General features: G+C 44.2%; 2 pseudogenes; both read right to left on the bottom strand.

The window, feature by feature from the left end:
- Positions 1 to 3,340: 3,340 nt before the first annotated feature.
- LOC102479109 (eukaryotic translation initiation factor 3 subunit J-like) lies at positions 3,341 to 12,819 on the bottom strand (annotated as a pseudogene).
- A 1,992-nt stretch (positions 12,820 to 14,811) lies between these two features.
- Positions 14,812 to 16,969, bottom strand: part of LOC102478693 (eukaryotic translation initiation factor 1 pseudogene) — a 9,100-nt pseudogene continuing 6,942 nt past the window's right edge.

The following is a 16,969-nucleotide window of genomic DNA, read 5'->3' as shown; positions in this document are numbered from 1 at the left end:
CCCTACTAATGCTTCTAGAAAGCACCTCCTTATACTGAAATTTTTCTCCTGTGATCTGCTTCTAGGGGGAACCTGAAGAAAGGATCTCTTGGGCTCTCAATTCTTGGCTGTTTTGGCAGTTTTTGGTTGCCTTTGAACAAATGATATTTGTATTTTATCCAACTTTTCCAGTTGTTCTTAGTAGAAGAGTTGGTTGGCTAAAAAACATGGCTGAAAGCAGAAAATTAAACATAAATGTAGCATAAAAAACAAAAGCAGAAAATTCAACATCATATACATTATATATCTAAAATGAAACACCCTGGTATAACTGGCAACTTTTCCAGTAGTTAGATTCAGTCTTTAACATTTATCTATTCTGATTTAAAGTAGTCTGGTAAGATAGCCAGTTTTAATAATTTTTTTTTAAGAATTATTTTTACCTAATTTTATTTATTTTTATTATTTACTATAGGATACACATGCTCACCAGAGAGAGACAAGTAGAGAGAGAGGAAATGAGAAAGTAAGTTGTCAGGTCCGGGACTCAAACCATGACTGGCCATGTGGGAGTCTAGCGCCTTAACCCCCATGCCACTTGCTTGTCCCCCAGTTTTAATCTCTGTGATTCCCTCTGAAGGCTGATCTTGGAGTCGGATTCCTCCCAAAGGAGGCACAGATTGCCAGGACTTCTGGCCGATTTGATGCTCCTCCATGTCTCCTAGCTGTAGGGCTGCTTCCTAGACATGTGGCCTTACTCAAGATAATTAAAGGTAAGTGTATCTTTCTGGCCTCCTTGCTGCTTTTGAAGGTTGCTGTCCCGTCAGATTCTCCTGTATCCTCTTCAAAGCAGAAAGAGAAACTGTAGACAATGAACCCCCTATTCACTCCAACAATAAAACCTCCTTTTACCTATACAAAAGGATTACATTTGGGGACCAGCAGTTGGTGTAAAGGCTATGTCGCTGGACTTCCATGTAGTAGATTGTGGTTCAAGTCCCGGACCTGGTGGCTTAAACTCACATCGGGTGTGTGTACGTGCATGCCCAAGATCCTGAGAGGAGAATGGAGGAGAAGGGATTGTGATGTGGCCATCCCTCCTGAGGGGTGATTTCTTGCTTTCTGTCTCTCTGTCTCTCTCTGTCTTTCTGGTGAGTACATGCGCCCTATAGCAAAAACCTCTCCAAAAAATAAAAGTATTAAATCTGTACGTTACCTAAAAAAAAATATATATATTTCTGTTCTCAATCATCACTGCATCTCAAACTTCTTACATATTGCTAACATATTTCTAAATTTAAATTTAAATATGATAGTAATTGGGGCCAGAAGGTGGCATGATGGTTAAGGCACTGGACTGCCATATGGCTGAACATGGTTTGAATCCCAGACCTGGTGGCTTGCTTTCTCATTTTCCTTTCTTTCTCTGTCTCTCTCTGGTAAGCACATGTCCCCTATAGAAAGTAAAAACAAAAATGAGATTAAATAAATAATTATTTTTAAAAAGGTAGTGTTTCATTTGTCTGAATTGTCTGTAATAATCTACAACTTTGCTAAGCAATTTATTTAAAAGAGGCATATAGCTTTTCACAGAATATCTTACAAAATAGCTTTGAAAGTATAGTTAGCATTTTATTTTTTTAATTTATTATTATTATTTTTTATTTGGAGAGATTTTTGCTATAGGGTGTGTGTGCTCGTTGGAGTGACAGAGAGTCAGAAAATGAGAAATCATTCCCCGGGGGGTGGGTGAGGGTGGCCATCTCACAATTGCTTCTCTTCCCAGGATCTTGAGCATGTATGCACATATGCCCAGCATGAGTTTCAAGCTGCCAAGTCCGGGGCTCACACCATGGTTGACTATGTGAGAGTCCAGTGACATAAACATATTATCTGCTGGTCCCAAGCATTTTAAAAAGTAGAACATTGTTCTCTTCTTTTCCCCCCATATCTGTTTTTTCTTCTCTTCCTTTCCAGAACAGCTCAAAAGCCATTAGATGAGGTTGAGCAGGCCATTGACCCAAGGTGGGCATTGGAGTCTGAGCAAGTCCAGGTGGACAACCATGCAGAAAGGCAGCCCAGAATGGGACGCTGGAGGTCAAACGGGCCAGGAGGGCACACACATGGGGGAGTAATGGGAGACTGTCATGCAGGTCATATCCTAGCAAGGACGGATACTCATTCCCATGGTAGACAAGCATGTAATAGAGGCTTGGGGAGGGTGTGAAGCGGGGGTCTGGGTGAGTGGGAAGTGGCAGCTTGGTTGGTCCTCAGCATTGGAGTCTACCAGGTGAGAAGGACATGCAGGCAACCTGGTGTGAATCTACTGGGGCTGGGTGAGTGAGAAGGAGACGGTGGTGATGGGATATTACAGACAGAAGTGTCCCAATAGGAAATGATACCGAGGGTAGTAGGACAAAGGTTTCTCATGGTTAGAGAAGGGAGTTACAGATATGGAAGGGGAGGAAACTGATAAACTCTCTGTTGTTTGTTTGAAATTAGAGAGATCACTGTGAGTTTGTAGCTTTCCAGTACAAAATAGGTGGATAGATATAGAAATGTAGAGTATGTGTGTGTGTGTGTACATATATATGCATATTCCCTAATTCTGTTACCTGAGAGAGCCTAGATGTAGTGCATGTCAATAGCAATGAGTGTATCTAGCATCAGGATTTTGACTTTTTGGTGGTGGTGTTATTTGCTACAGAGTATGTGCTTACGAGAGAGAGAGAGAGAGAGAGAGAGAGAGAGAGAGAGAGAGAAAGAGAGAGGTTTGCCTTCTTCGGCTTCCAAGTTGGAGAGTTTTGGTCAATTTTTAAGTATCCAACTAGTGCTTTTCAGCCTCAGTATCTTCATGCTGAGATAAACAGTCCTCTTCACAATGTATTTTTAATCTCGCCACTCAGTTTTAAGACAAAGGAATGTTAATAGTAGGTGCATGCCACATGCCCTTGCTGCAAACTGCTTTTCTCGACAAGTTAGGAAGTTGCTCAAGGAGGTATGGGTAAGGCTGTATTACTGAATGGTGCTGGTAAGTACTACACAATTTTTTGTCATGTTGCAACCTTTGTTTCCAATTTAGTGACTGTTGCTGTGGAGTCAGCAACAAGGACATTATTAGGTTTGTTTTGTTTTTTAAACTATGATTTAGTAGTAACTGAGATTCCTGACTTTAACGTCTTGGCAGCAAGAGTCAAGCAAGATTTGCACATTGGCACCTAAGTGTCAAGGGGTTAAATAACCAGCACAAAAGATACTGCACTTCTGATTGTGGCATTTGGCAGAACTGAAAGGAAAGGAAGTTGTGCTACATGTTGAAGGGATTGTGGGCAACAGAAAGAAGATACCAGGAGATAAAACGTCACATGAAGTTTTCATAGTCTTGTACATATCTTTCATCGTAACCACCATAATCTGCCAGATCGTCTGTCCACCTGTCTTTCTTTCCTTCTTTCTTTCTTCCCTTCTTTCTTTCTCTTTCTTTCTTTCTTTCTTTCTTTCTTTCTTTCTTTCTTTCTTTCTTTCTTTCTTTCTTTCTTTCTTTCTTTCTTTCGAGAGTTTTTTGCTTTCTGTGCTTGCCAGAAAGAGAGACAGAAAGATAGAAAGCGAGAAGTCACCGCCCCCACCCCGCCTGGGGGGATGGCCACACAGTGATCCCTTCTCCTCCATTCTCTCTCAGGATCTTGGGAATGCATGCACACAAGCCCAGCGTGAGTTTAAGCTGCTGGGTCCGGGACTTGAACCGCGGTCGATTACATGGGAGTCCAGTGACATAGCCATTACGTCAACTACTGGTCCCTGTGCCAGATCATCTTTCATGGTGGCTTTTAATCCCCCTCCAGGAACCTTTCTTCTTTTTGGTTTGGCTTTGCCTTTTTTGCTTCTATTTTCACCACAAAGCACAGTCAATGAATTGGTAATCTTTTTTTCTTTGAGAGGTTTATGCTATAGGGCGCGTGCACTCGCCAGACAGACAGAGAGAGACAGAGAGACAGAAAGCGAGAAATCACCCCCCGGGGGGATGGCCACACCACAATGCCTTCTCCTCCATTGTCCTCTTGGGATCTTGGGCATGCACGCACATGCGCCCGGTGTGAGTTTTAAGCCACCGGGTCTGGGATGTGAACCGTGGTCGACTACATGGGAGTCCAGCGACATAGCTATTACACTAACTGCTGGTCCCTGAATTGGTAATCTTTTTCAATTCATCAATTTCCAATGAAATACACACATCTCTAAGGCTTCCAAGAACCTGGCATAATATAGAGACTTTTCCTATTGTGTGGTTTTATCCTTTAGCAACTTTCCAAACTCTGTGAAGCAATCTCTTGAAGATGGGTTCATAGCATCTATTCCATAAACTGCATTATTTATTTATCTATCTATTTATTTATTTATTTATCTATTTGTTTATTTATTTTTGGAGAGATTTTCACTGTAGGGTGCGTGCGCTTGCCAGACAGACAGAGAGAGACATAGAGACAGAAAGCGAGAAATCACCCCCCAGGGGGGATGGTCACGCCGCAGTCCCTTCCTCTCCAGCCTCCTCTAGGGATTTGTGGCATGCATGCACACGAGCCTGGTATGTTTCAAGCTGATGGGTCTGGGACTTGAACTGTGGTTGGCATGTGGAAGTTTCGCAATGTAACCACTACGCCATGCCATTTGACGGTTCCCATAAACTGTATTATTAACACGGAAAGTTTCTTTTGCTAATTTGGGGTCTGACTCTTCCTGTAATTTCTTTAACTGCAGTCTATCTGCTAACTGTTCTTCTGGAGTTAGCACTTTCAGTTCTCCAGGTTCTTTTTTTTCTTAAGAGAGATTTTTGCTACAGGGCTCTTGTGCTTGCCAGAGACAGAAAGACAGAAATCACCCCCCTTGGGGAGATGGGCAAGCTGCAATCCTCCAGTCTCCTCTTGGGATTTTGGGCACGCTCTCTCTCTCTCTCTCTCTCTCTCTCTCTCACACACACACACACACACACACACAGCGCGCGCGCTGACCAAATTCTAAGCTGCCAGGCCAGCAGCCAACTGCGTGGGAGCCCCGCGATGTAACCACTACGCCATCTGCTGGTCCCGATTCTTCAGGCTCTTCTAACCTCTCTGATTTCTTGTCTTTTCTTCGTTTGCTGTTCTTTCTCTTTATACTCTCTGCTATTTTTTTCTCTTCTGAAATTTTTTTACTGGTTTTACTTCTGCTTCCTCTTTTTTTCCCGTCCTCGTCGTCATCCCAGTTATCCGTGGCGTCCTGATCCTGTCCTTCCCAGCGGTCCCTGGCAGCCCAGCCGCCACCTCCTCACCCTCACCCTCGAGTCTCCCACGGAGAACGTGCCTGTGTCCCAGGAGTGGGCGTCCCCGCCTCTGCTGCCCACTCCCCCCCACTCCCCCCTCCTCCCGGAAAATGATTTCTAAGCACCTCTCTCTACTAAAAGTGTTCAGGACTCTTCAGAGAAGTGTTTGATTCCAAGCTGGGGCAGGGAAAGCACAGAATGAACCTGAAATATTTTCTTGTGCCAAAAGATGAAGACGCTATCTTGATGGTTGGAGATTACAATCCATTGAATGAAATGGAATGTGAATTAATATGATGTAAATAAGTAAATGCCTAAATTGCAAGACTGCTGGGGACAAGACATCTTCATAGTCTCCAAGTCCTTTCCTATATAGTATGTATTAATACAGAGAGGAAAGTGTAACTTTAGAGTGGAGGAGTATGGCAGACATTACCTTAATGGTGTGCTATTAATGGTGATGAAAGCTAATATCACCAATAATAGATTCTGATGGAATACAAAGAGAACACAATGTCATTTCTGTGATATTCCTGACAAGGATGATACACCACTTGCATTGAATCACAGGGAGACATCAAACAGACATTTTCTCTCTCTCTCACACACATGCACACGCTGGGAAATTTGTTTTTGTCACTGACTTCTTTTGATGTGCTAAAACTTTCCAACTCTAGACTCTAATCTTATAGAAGGTTTAAAAAGATAAGGTTCCACATATCCATTTTAATTATCTATTAAATAGTTATAGTGCAATTATATAGATAATGCAGTTTAAACAATATCCTTCTTTCCTGTCATTGGCTAGTGGACTCTGGCTCAAATGTCACTCCTCTGAGTGGCTTTCCCTCAGAATTCCAAAGGAGATTGTCCCCCACCACTTTTTCTCATACTACTCTCTTTTTTCGTTTTCCTTTTTTTTTTGGAGAGGTTTTTGTTATAGGGCACGTGCACTCACCAGAAAGACAGAGAGAGACAGAGAGACAGAAAGTGAGAAATCACCCCCTAGGGTGGATGGCCACGCTGCAATCCCTTCTCCTTGATTCTCCTCTCTTGGGCACGCACGCACACGCGCCTGGTGTGAGTTTTAAGCCACCGGATCCAGGACTGGAACCTAGGTTGACTACATGGGAGCCCAGTGACATAGCTATTACGCCAACTGCTGGTCTCCTATTTCTTTTTAGAGATATTGCCTTAGGGTGTGAGCATTCTACTGGGGAGAGAGAGACAGTGAGAGGGAAAGTGAGAAATCACCCCACAAGGGGTGGCCACGCTACACTCCCTTCTCCTCCTGGGATCCTGAGCATGCCTGGACACATGCTCAACATGAGTTTCAAGTCACTGGGCCCGGGACTTGAACTACGGTTGGCCATGTGGGTGTCCAGTGGCCTAACGGCTACACCATCTGTTGGCCCCCGTACTGCCCTATTTTATCTTCTTTATAACTTATTTATTCCTGAAAATACTTGATTTGTTGTTAGAGGGGAAGATTTCCTGCCATACCTCTGACTTCCGTCAACAGAGCAGTTTTCCTCAACACTCCTTTTGTTCTGCCCTTTCTCCTCCCTCCAGATGGGAGCTGGGTCAGCTGAGAGACAGGAGGAGGAACTGGGCATGAGGAGCAGAGGCCCCTCTGCTGCCTCCCTTTAGGGATTTTGCCTGCAGAGAACACTTGCTCCTGATTATTTTAGGCCATTTATAAGCAACAAAAGGTCCAGTGGTGTGGGGAGATCTGCCTGTGGGCTCCCAAATCTTCTGTGACTGGATGGGCAAGTCTGCTGACTTCAAGGGACTGGGATTGAAAGGTTACCTGTCTCAACACACCTGGACCCAGACCCTCTGTCTCAGTTTTGTCCTTTGTAAAGGTGTTACTTTGGTCTCCACATGCTGACTCTTTTGTCTTCTTTCTTTTCTTTTTGAAAGAATTCTTTATTTAATTTTATTCATTTTTATTATTATTTTTAAAATTTGCTATAGGTCATGTGCTCATGAGAGAAAGAGAGAGAGAAAGAGAGACGAGAGAAAGTGAGAAGGCAAGGCACCAGGTCTGGGACTCGAATCATGGTTGGCCACGTGGGAATCAAGCACCCCAACCACCATGCCACCTGCCAGCCCCTGTCTTATTTTAATTAGTTTAGAATGTGGGATGGAAATGGGATGCTATTCGTTGGTGCCAACTCTCCCAATATTTATGTATTAGAGGTTTTTAGTAGTTCATGGGAGAACATGTGTATGTACAAGAGAGATAGAGAGAGACTCTCCACAGGGGTCAGTTATCCCACAATCCCCTGCCTCTCGTCTTCTAGCCCACCAGGATCTGGGCATGCATACACATGCCTGCTTTCAAGCAGACAGGGCCAGAGACCCTCCCACCTGCATCACGGAGGCTGTACCTGTTAGAATTTCTGATGCTTCCCTTGCCTTCCAAATGTGAGCTGTCCAGAGCAGGCGAGGTGTTAGCCTTTTTTTTTTTTTTCTGTCTAGGATATTCCTACAGCCTTCGAAAGTACTTGGTATAAAAATATACCCAATACATATTTATTTACTAAAAAGTTTCATGTCAAAATACAATAGCCACTAAAGTTATGGTTGTGACCTCACTGGATGCCATAAGTCAAATGAACGCTAACGGCAAAGATGACGTGTTGTCTGATGTTGCTCCTATTAACCTACTACCTATTTAAAGGGACAATACTACTTTTCATATTTTAAAAACAAGCCTTTAGGCATTATTAAATGTTATTTTTTTCCCCCTAAAAAGTAGGCTATTAAGTGATTTTTTTCCTCCCACACAATTCAGGTTAACTTGACAGCTTCCATAATTAGCATTAACATTGTAATTTACTTGTTAAGCCTAAGATGAGTCAGTATATAAGACTTCTACCACCAAAGCATTTAATATAAAATACTACATGTGAAATTTCAAGGTCTTTCGATGTTTGACAACCAATTATTTAGTAAATGTTTATCACGCACTACATTGTGCAAGACGTGGGCTTGCAGAGATGAATAACAGGCACCCTCAAGCAATGACCTATAGGGAGATAGAGTCATGAAACAATACTAGGGCTTATTTTGTGCCTAGTACTATTCTAAAGGCATTTATTTATCTACACATTCAGTACAACAATCTGATGAGTTAGCTACTGTGTCATTCCTCCCCCCACCCCGCACCTCCTAGACTACAAGAGTTTGAGTCCCACCCCCACCATTAACTGGCCACATTACCTTTAAAGATTTTTGGAATTGGGGCCAGCATGCGGTCATAGTGGTTAAGGTGCTGAACCTCACTGTGTGAATATGTGTCATCTGGGATGTGATGGATCACTGTGGGAATGTGGGTACAGGGAGTCAGTGCAAAATGTGCTGGTAGTCTGGGTACTGCAGTCGTCGTAAGTAATGAACAGTCCTCTGTCCCTGACCTAGGAGACTCGTATCTTCCACCAGTGGTTGTGAAACTGTGGTGGGCTAACCTGTGGTTTGCAAGTAGGGTAACATCTTAGATTTCTTGCAATTCAATTCTCACAAATCAAACTGAAGTCAAAAAGTTCTTTTTTTGGACAGATTTTTGCTATCGTGTGTATGTGCTTGCTGGAGAGGCAGAGAGAGAGACAGAGAGACAGAAAGTGAGTAATAACCTCCCAGAGAAATGGTCACACCACAATCCCTTCTCCTCTATTCTCCTCTTTGGGCACACATGCACATGCACCTGGTGTGAGTGTCAAGCCACCGGGTCCGGGACTTGAAATGTGGTCAACCATGTGGGAGTTCAGTGCCTTAATTGCTATGCTGCCTGCTGACCCTAGTTCCAAAATTTTTGAAAGTAGCTTGGCCAGTTAGTGATGGGGTTGGGATCCAAACTCTTGTAGTCTGGGGAAATTGGTGAGTTGACATTCAGATACATATGGTTTTGGGTGCCTTGGCCATCCACCTGGTGATATATCCAGTAGGCATTTGATCACTTATGGAGGAACCCATTCTGCTTGGATACCATTTTGGTAGAAGCTGGTGCTGACATGATAAAGTGAGGATAAAATGTATAGATTTCTCTTTCTAGAAATTGGCTATGGAAAGATAGAGATAAGTTGGATACCAGAGAAAGAATTAAAGAAGACATAATTTATTTATAATTTTTTAAAAAGTTTGCTATAGTGCACATGTGTTCACCAGAGAGAGACAGAGAGGAAGAGAAAGAAAGAGTGAGAAATCATCCCCGAGAGGATATGACCATACTGCAGTCCCTTATCCATTCTTCTCTTGGGATTTTGGGTACATACACGTGTGTTTTTTTAAGCCCTTGGGTCTGGGATTTTAACTGTGCAGTCACCATGTAGGATCCAGCTGCCTTAACCAACATGCTGCATGCTGGCTCCTAGACCTGGACATGAAAAATATTGCTGGGAGAGAACCACTGACAAGGAAGAGGTAGAGGGTACCGAGAGAGAGAAGACAAAAATGGATGGACGAAGACCCCAGAGAAAATAAAGTGTGATGGAATCCAGATCCTACTCCTTCCACTGGGAAGGATGAATAGGGTGCTAATACGTGGATGGTATAGAAATCTGAGGAAGTCCTTCTCTAAGATAGGCTAGGTTGCCAAGAGAAATGAAGGCGATGCAGAACAGTATACGTCGGACACAGCTGCAGGAGGAGGAGGAGATGGAGCTGTCTGCAGATCACCGACTCTCCTGCATCCGGCACAATGCCTCACATGTAGTAGTTGCTCAGTAAAATGAATAAAATGAATCAAATTGATAAGCAGAGATATGTGAAAGGATTATCAGGTGACACTTGCAGTGTCCATGATGGTTGGAAACTGCCTTTCTGCAGAAGCCAGTTTCTGAGTTGTTGAGTTAGATGGTATTATGGGCAGGAAGCGTTATCATACTTGGTGACTACTTGTGGCCACTGAGTGGGCAGGGCCTAGTCTAGTTGCTGAGAGATGGCCAATCTATCCTGGAAAACAGGTAGGGCTGGGTCAGCAGGTGGCGTGGAGGTTAAAGCGGCTGGATCCCACAAGGCTGACTGCATGGTTCGAGTGCTGGACCTGATGGCTTGAAAATCATGCAGGGTGCAGTGCGTGTGTGTCCAAAATCCCAGGAGAAGGGATTACGGTGTAGCAATCCCCTCTGGGTTGGGGGGTGATTTCTCACTTTCCCACTGTTCTCTCTGGCAAGTGCATGCAGCATCCTATAGCAAAAATTAAAATAAATAAATAAATAAATAAATAAATGAACAAACCAACAGGTAGGGTCAAACCCACAGTTTGGGAGGCAAAGGAACGACGCAGCTTGGGAGTTCTACTTTGACTAGAGTGGATGACAAGGGGTTGGAGCCTGGGCACAATTCTTTAAGTCATGATGTAAGCTAAGAATAGAGTCAACAACTCGACCTCCTTCCAAATGGGGTCAGCTTTTATTTTGAATGCATTTACACAACTGAAGTTCAGGCTTCCAAGGGAATGAGAATAACAGAATGGAAGTCCTACAAGAGGGTGAGAAAAACTGCTCAAAATGAACATGGGGCATTCCACTGTAAAAGAAATGTGTTTGTGGCTAGCCAGAAAAATGGTCATAATGGTGGTAAAGAGGGAAGAGAGATTAGAGAAAGATTTAAGTAGCGTGCCATTATTTGGCAATGGTTTTTAAATTTGGCTACATCTGACACTGATAAGGGAGGGAGAAAGCCCATAATTCTAAAACAAAATGAAAATGACTCTTGAGGCATCTGAAGATTTTGATCTTGGAGAGTGACTGGTTTTTGTTTCAGCTTTCTAAGCAGGTAGAGTGAGACTAAAAAAAAAATCACTGTCTACAGCAACGCTTTGGCCCTCCAAGCAGGGGTTCTTGATTTCCATAAGTGCAGTTCAGGATAAAAACCCTTCTAATCGTCTGCATCTAAACTGAACGGTGTTGCACAGTTTGGATGTAAGCAGACCCTCACCCACATGCATTAGGCAGGTGTCCAAGGATACCAGCCACTCACGGGCCTGACACAGAGAAGGCCACAGCGTGATAGAACATCCTAAGCGAGCTACTCATAGGACACTAGTGTGTGCCATTTTCTTTAACTGTCATCTAATTGATCATGATGGTTTTAGACTCTGCCATTTATTCCAACATTAAATTATACGTTTTTAAAATTATTTTATTAACTTTTTTTTTTTTTAGAGAGAGGTTTTTCCTATAGGTATGTGTGCTCACAGAGACACACAAGAGAGACAGAGAGAGAAAAAGTGAGAAATCACCCCCTGGGGGGATGGCTACACAACAATCCCTTCTTTTCCATTTTCCTCTTAGGATTTTGGGCAAACACATGCCCGTGTCTGCTGTGATTTTCAAGCTGTTGGGTCTGGGACTCAAACTGCTGTTGGCCATGTGGGAGTCCAGTGCCTTAACCACTATGTCACCTGCTGGGCCCAATTATAGGCTTTTTTTTTTTTTTTTTTTTGGTGAGAGTTTTACTATAGGGTGAGTGCACTTGCCAGAGAGGCAGAAAGGAAAAAACCACTCCCCCTGGGGGGGGTGGTGGCCATGCTGCTGCAATTCCTTCTCCTCTATTCTTCTCTCGGGATCTTGGATACCCACGTACACATGCCCGGCATGTTTTTTTTTTTTTTTTTTTTTTTTAATAGGATTTTTGCTATTGGCGCTGGGGCCTCCGAAAGAGAGAGACAGAAAGACAGAAAGTGAGAAATCATCCCCCAGGGAGGATGGCCACATTGCAATCCCTTCTCCTTCATTCTCCTCTTGGGATCTTGGGCACGCACGCACACGCGCCCGGCGTGAGTTTAAGCCACCAGTTCTGGGACTTGAACTGTGGTTGACTACATGGGAATCCAGTGACATAGCCATTACGCCAACTGCTGGTCCCACACCCAGCATGAGTTTTAAACTGCTGGGTCTGAGACTCAAACGGCGGTCAACTACGTGGGAGTCTAGCAACATAACCATTTACACCATCCGCTGGGCCCCAGTTATAGGCTTTTCAAACCATTATGCCTGGAGATCCAGCAGTTTCCTATTACTCACCTGCCACTGCTTGGGAGAGTCATCTGAGCAAACGTAACGAGATCACTGGGGCAACCCTTTCCAAGGCTAATTATCCCAGTACGCTCTATATTGCATTGTTATTTTTAACTCACCAACATTAGCTTTTCTCCTCCTAAAGGCGACTTGGGCCCACTCAATTTCCCTGACTGTCATAAAAACAAATTGCAAATTAAACTTTTTTTCCCTCATTTCCTAGTAAACTATAACCGTCATGTCCAACCCCATTTTCTCTTTTTGGATTTTCTTACCGGACGTGAATTAAACATGTTCACTGTGAAGGATAACATTAACAGCGCAGGCTGGATACATTCGCAAGCGGCTTGTCCTTCAGAGGTGAAGATTGTGTGTGTGTGTGGGGGGTGGCCCCCAAGTCGGCTTCCTCCCCTGTCCTGGTCGCTCTCCAGTCTCTTCTCAAGCCAGTGGCCAGGGTGATCCCATTAAGCCATCAGTGGATCATGTCAATCCTTACCTGACAATTTCTGTGACTTCCATCTCAGCACTGTGGCCTCCACGGCCCTATCTGATCTGGCCTTCCCAGCCCTCTGACCTAATCTCTCACTTTCCCCTCTCTCATTCCACCTCCTCTTGGGCTTTTCTTGGGCTTTCATGATGGGAGAGCACCACGGTCCTGCTCTCTCATTGTCCTTACCGGTTCCTCTTACCTCAGAGAGCCACATTTACTCATATCATTTGCTCTCTCATATTCTTTTTTTTGAGAGAGATTTTTGCTATAAGGCATGTGTGCTTAGAGGAAAGACAGGCAGAAAGTGAGAAATCACCCTCCGGGGGCATGGCCATGCCGCAATCCTTTCTCCTCCATTCTCCTTTTGGGATTTTGGTCACGTGTGTGTACATGTGCCAGGCGTGAGTTTCAAGCCACCAGGTCTGGGATTTGAACCATGGTTGATCACGTGGGAGTCCAGTGCCTTAACCACTATGCCACCTGCTAGACACCTCTCTTATACTCTTAAAGCTTTTACTCAGTAATGTAACTGGGGTCTGTTTAGCTAGACCGACTCCATCTGGTTTAAAACAAAAAACTGTTCCTCTCTCAGCCTGACACTCCGAGGATGCCTTTGAAGAGGAATCACTTGATGTACCCCTTAGTTGAGATGGAAACTCTTGCCCCAAGGAAAAATCACTTGATTGTGCCCCAGTTAAAAATTAACCTGACTTATTCTTTTCTGTAGATGGCTACAAGCCACATAGCATCCCACTCTCTCTATGAAAACATCTGTAAATCGGCTAACCAGTCAAAGATATTCTTACATGTCTTCCTGGTGTGGCCACGCTGTCATGAGTTTTCCTTTCCTCTCTCATCAACAGTTTTGCCTCTCTCTGTTCTGTTGAGTGGCAAGGGTTGCATCTGATACCAGTAAGACCTTCTTTGACCACCTTTTTTTTTTTTTAGATAATTACTTATTTAAATTTATTTATTTATTATTACTTTTACTTTGACCGAGAGAGAGAGGAGAGAGAAATCACCTTCTGGGAGAATGGCCACACCAGAATCCCTTCTCCATTATCCTCTTCGGATCTCGGTCACACATGCACATGTACCTGGTGCACTTTCCAAGCCACTGAGTCTGCGACTCAAACTGAGTAGCAGGCCATGTGGGATCCAGTGCCTTAACCTCCATGCCACTGCTGACCCCAAACAAACCTCTACATTCTTTATAAACTACCCAGTGTATAATTTAGTTGATGTGGACAGAAAAGCAAACTAAAATACACTATGTAAATTACTTAAATTTTTTTCAAATGTTTGTTTCTTATTGTTTTTTCTAGAGAGAGATTTTTGCTATAGGGTTTGTGTGCTCACTGGAGAGACAGAGAAAGAGAGAGTGAGAAATCACCCGCCCTGGCCATGCCACTCCTCCATTCTCCTTTCAGGATTTTGGGCACAAACGCACATGTGCTCTGGTGTGAGTTTTGAGCTGCTGGGTTTGCCACCCAAACTGCTGTCAGCCATGTGGGAGTCCAGCACCACTACGCCACCTGCTGGCCTCTGTACATTTTGTCTGTTGTATCCTGACGGCTTAGGAGTGTGCTTTGGACAGATCAACGAATATGTTACCCAACTGGTGGCTTGTTTCAGGAAGTCTACAGTTTCTTTTTTTTTTCTTTCTTTCTTTCTTTCTTTCTTTCTTTCTTTCTTTCTTTCTTTCTTTCTTTTGGTCAACCATGTGTGGTTCCAGCGCCTTACCACTATGACACCTGCCGGCCCCATAGATAGTAATCTTAATGAGGAAGTAACTATAATAGTTTTTTATATTAAATATGGTGTGTTGTAGATAGTAATCTTTATTTATTTATTTATTTATTTACGTGGCTCTTTTCGGTTTATTGCATGAAGGAGTTACACTAGTCCAAGTTAAAAGCGGACCCCAAATGGTTACATTATACAAGCTGTGAGGTTTGTAAACTTGTGACAAGAGACAGAAGGGGAATTCTACTCATTGCAAGGAAATCCTCACTTAAGCTTCAGTGAGCCATAAGCAGGTAAAACCCATGAACCTTCAGCTGACCGTCCTTAGCCAGTCCAATCTCTACAAGGAGCATGTGTTCTTGCCCTGGTCACCCTGCAGCTGAATTACTTCTCCGTATTCTGGATGCTCAATTACAGGACCATTGCAGGCAAATTTCTCCTTAAACGCCTTCTCTGGTTTCTTTTTATCGTAATCATCAGCGATCCCTTGGATAGTAGTAAGGGTCTTCCTGCCGTTTCTCTGTTGAATTCTTACATGGATTTAATCCTCAGTGCCAGCAGGAAGCAGGTCCTCACCCTTACTTGCATCAGCAAAGGGGTTGAAAGAGTGGAGGTTCTGGATAGCGGACAGACGATACGATTCCTGATTCCTTTTCCTCGATGGAAACGGCCTGCGGAAGGCAGCGGCGGGAGAAGGCGGACAGGGGGGACGGAGCGTCGGGAAGGCTGCTGAGTCCTCAGCGGCGGCTCAGTGACTGAGGCCTCTTTTTTATTTTCTTAAAGCTTCTTTATTTCTTCTTTTTTTTTTTTTTTTTGGAGAGGTTTTTGCTATAGGGCATGTGCACGTGCCAGAAAGACAGAGAGAGACAGAGAGAGACAGAGAGGTAGAAAGTGAGAAATCACCCTCCTCCCCCCAGGGGAGATGGCTACGCCACAATCTCTTCTCCTCCATTCTCCTCTCGGGATCTTGGGCACGCATGCACACGCGCCCAGCATGAGTTTAAGTCACTGGGTCCGGGACTCGAACCGTGGTTGACTACATGGGAGCTCGGCGACATAGCCATTACTCTAACTGCTGGTCCCAAAGCTTATTTATTTCTTGAGAGAGCAAGTAAGAAGGGGAAAGAGAGAGAGACAGAGACCTCTGACAGAGCCATGCCTTGACCTTTCTCTTTAGTATTCCAGCCAAGCAGGATCATAGGTGTACCCACAGGCATGCCTGACATGTTCAGATTGACCTGGGCTCTGACACTCAGGCCTACCAGGTGGCTCTGGTACCATGCAGCAGTGTCCTACCTCCTGCACCACTGCCTCTAACATCATTTCTTCCTACTCCCTTCTCCTCCATTCTCCTCTCGGGATCTTGGGCATGCATGCACACGCGCCCGGCGTGAGTTTTAAGCCACCGGGTCCGGGACGCGAACTGAGTACTTTTGTTTTTAATATAATTTGATTGTTAAGTTTTTATCACTTAATTTTTAATAATGGCTGAAAATTTACCAATCGGCTCTTACGAGCCAGCTCCGGCACATGCCGTTATCACTCAGCGATGTCACTGCGTGTCTCTGCCTATGGTAGTGTACCTCCTTTGGTCTTTGCCCAGTGACATACACTTCTGGTAGTCGTTCTCCAAACAGGATGTTCCGAAATCTTTTTTTGAGTCATATAGCTCTTTGAAAACTATGCACCCACTATTCCTCAGAAAAATGAACATATGTGCATATACATAAAGTATTGTGAACAGTTCAATTTTTGTAGGCAGTGCCTCTCCACACCCTCAGGCCAGGCAAAGATCAGGCCTGTGGACTCCAGGTTAAGCGTCCTGCTTTAACCGAACCTGGGACTCCAGAGAGCTTTTATCCCCATGCGTCACTGTCTGCTGCTCCTTCCTCCATCCAGGGGATATATATATGTATATATGTGTGTGTGTGTGTATATATATATATATTTAAAGAGGTTTTTGATATAGAACAGACAGACAGAAAGCGAGAAATCACCCCTTAGGGGGGGATGGCCACGCCGCAATCCCTCCTCCTCCATTTTCCTCTCAGGATCTTGGGCACGCACGCACACGCACCCAGCGTGAGTTTAAGCCATTGGGTCCGGGACTTGAACTGCAGTCGCCACATGGGAGTCCAGCGACATAGCCATTAACTGCTGGTCCTCATCCAGGTGATATTTTCCTGAGCAGTGAGATGATGGCTCTTCTCATTTCTCAGGAGGTCCTCCCTCAGTTTACCCATATCTATCCCTCTTCCGGGGTTGGCTGAGTGCCAGCCTTTTCCCAAAGACTTCTCTAAATTCTGGACTTTCCTAATGGTCTCTCCCCTCTTGGAAACACTCCCTGTGGCCAGTCATCCATTCAGCCCCAGGCCTAGTACCATCCTGTAGTCTCTTCATTTGGAATTCTGTGCCATCCTGTTTTGGAAGTGC

The sequence above is a fragment of the Tupaia chinensis genome, unplaced genomic scaffold, assembly GCF_000334495.1.
Source record: "Tupaia chinensis unplaced genomic scaffold, TupChi_1.0 Scaffold138407_1, whole genome shotgun sequence".
Classification (NCBI taxonomy): domain Eukaryota; kingdom Metazoa; phylum Chordata; class Mammalia; order Scandentia; family Tupaiidae; genus Tupaia; species Tupaia belangeri.
Note: the sequence above shows the minus strand (reverse complement) of the source record. Positions and strands in the feature narration are given on the sequence as shown.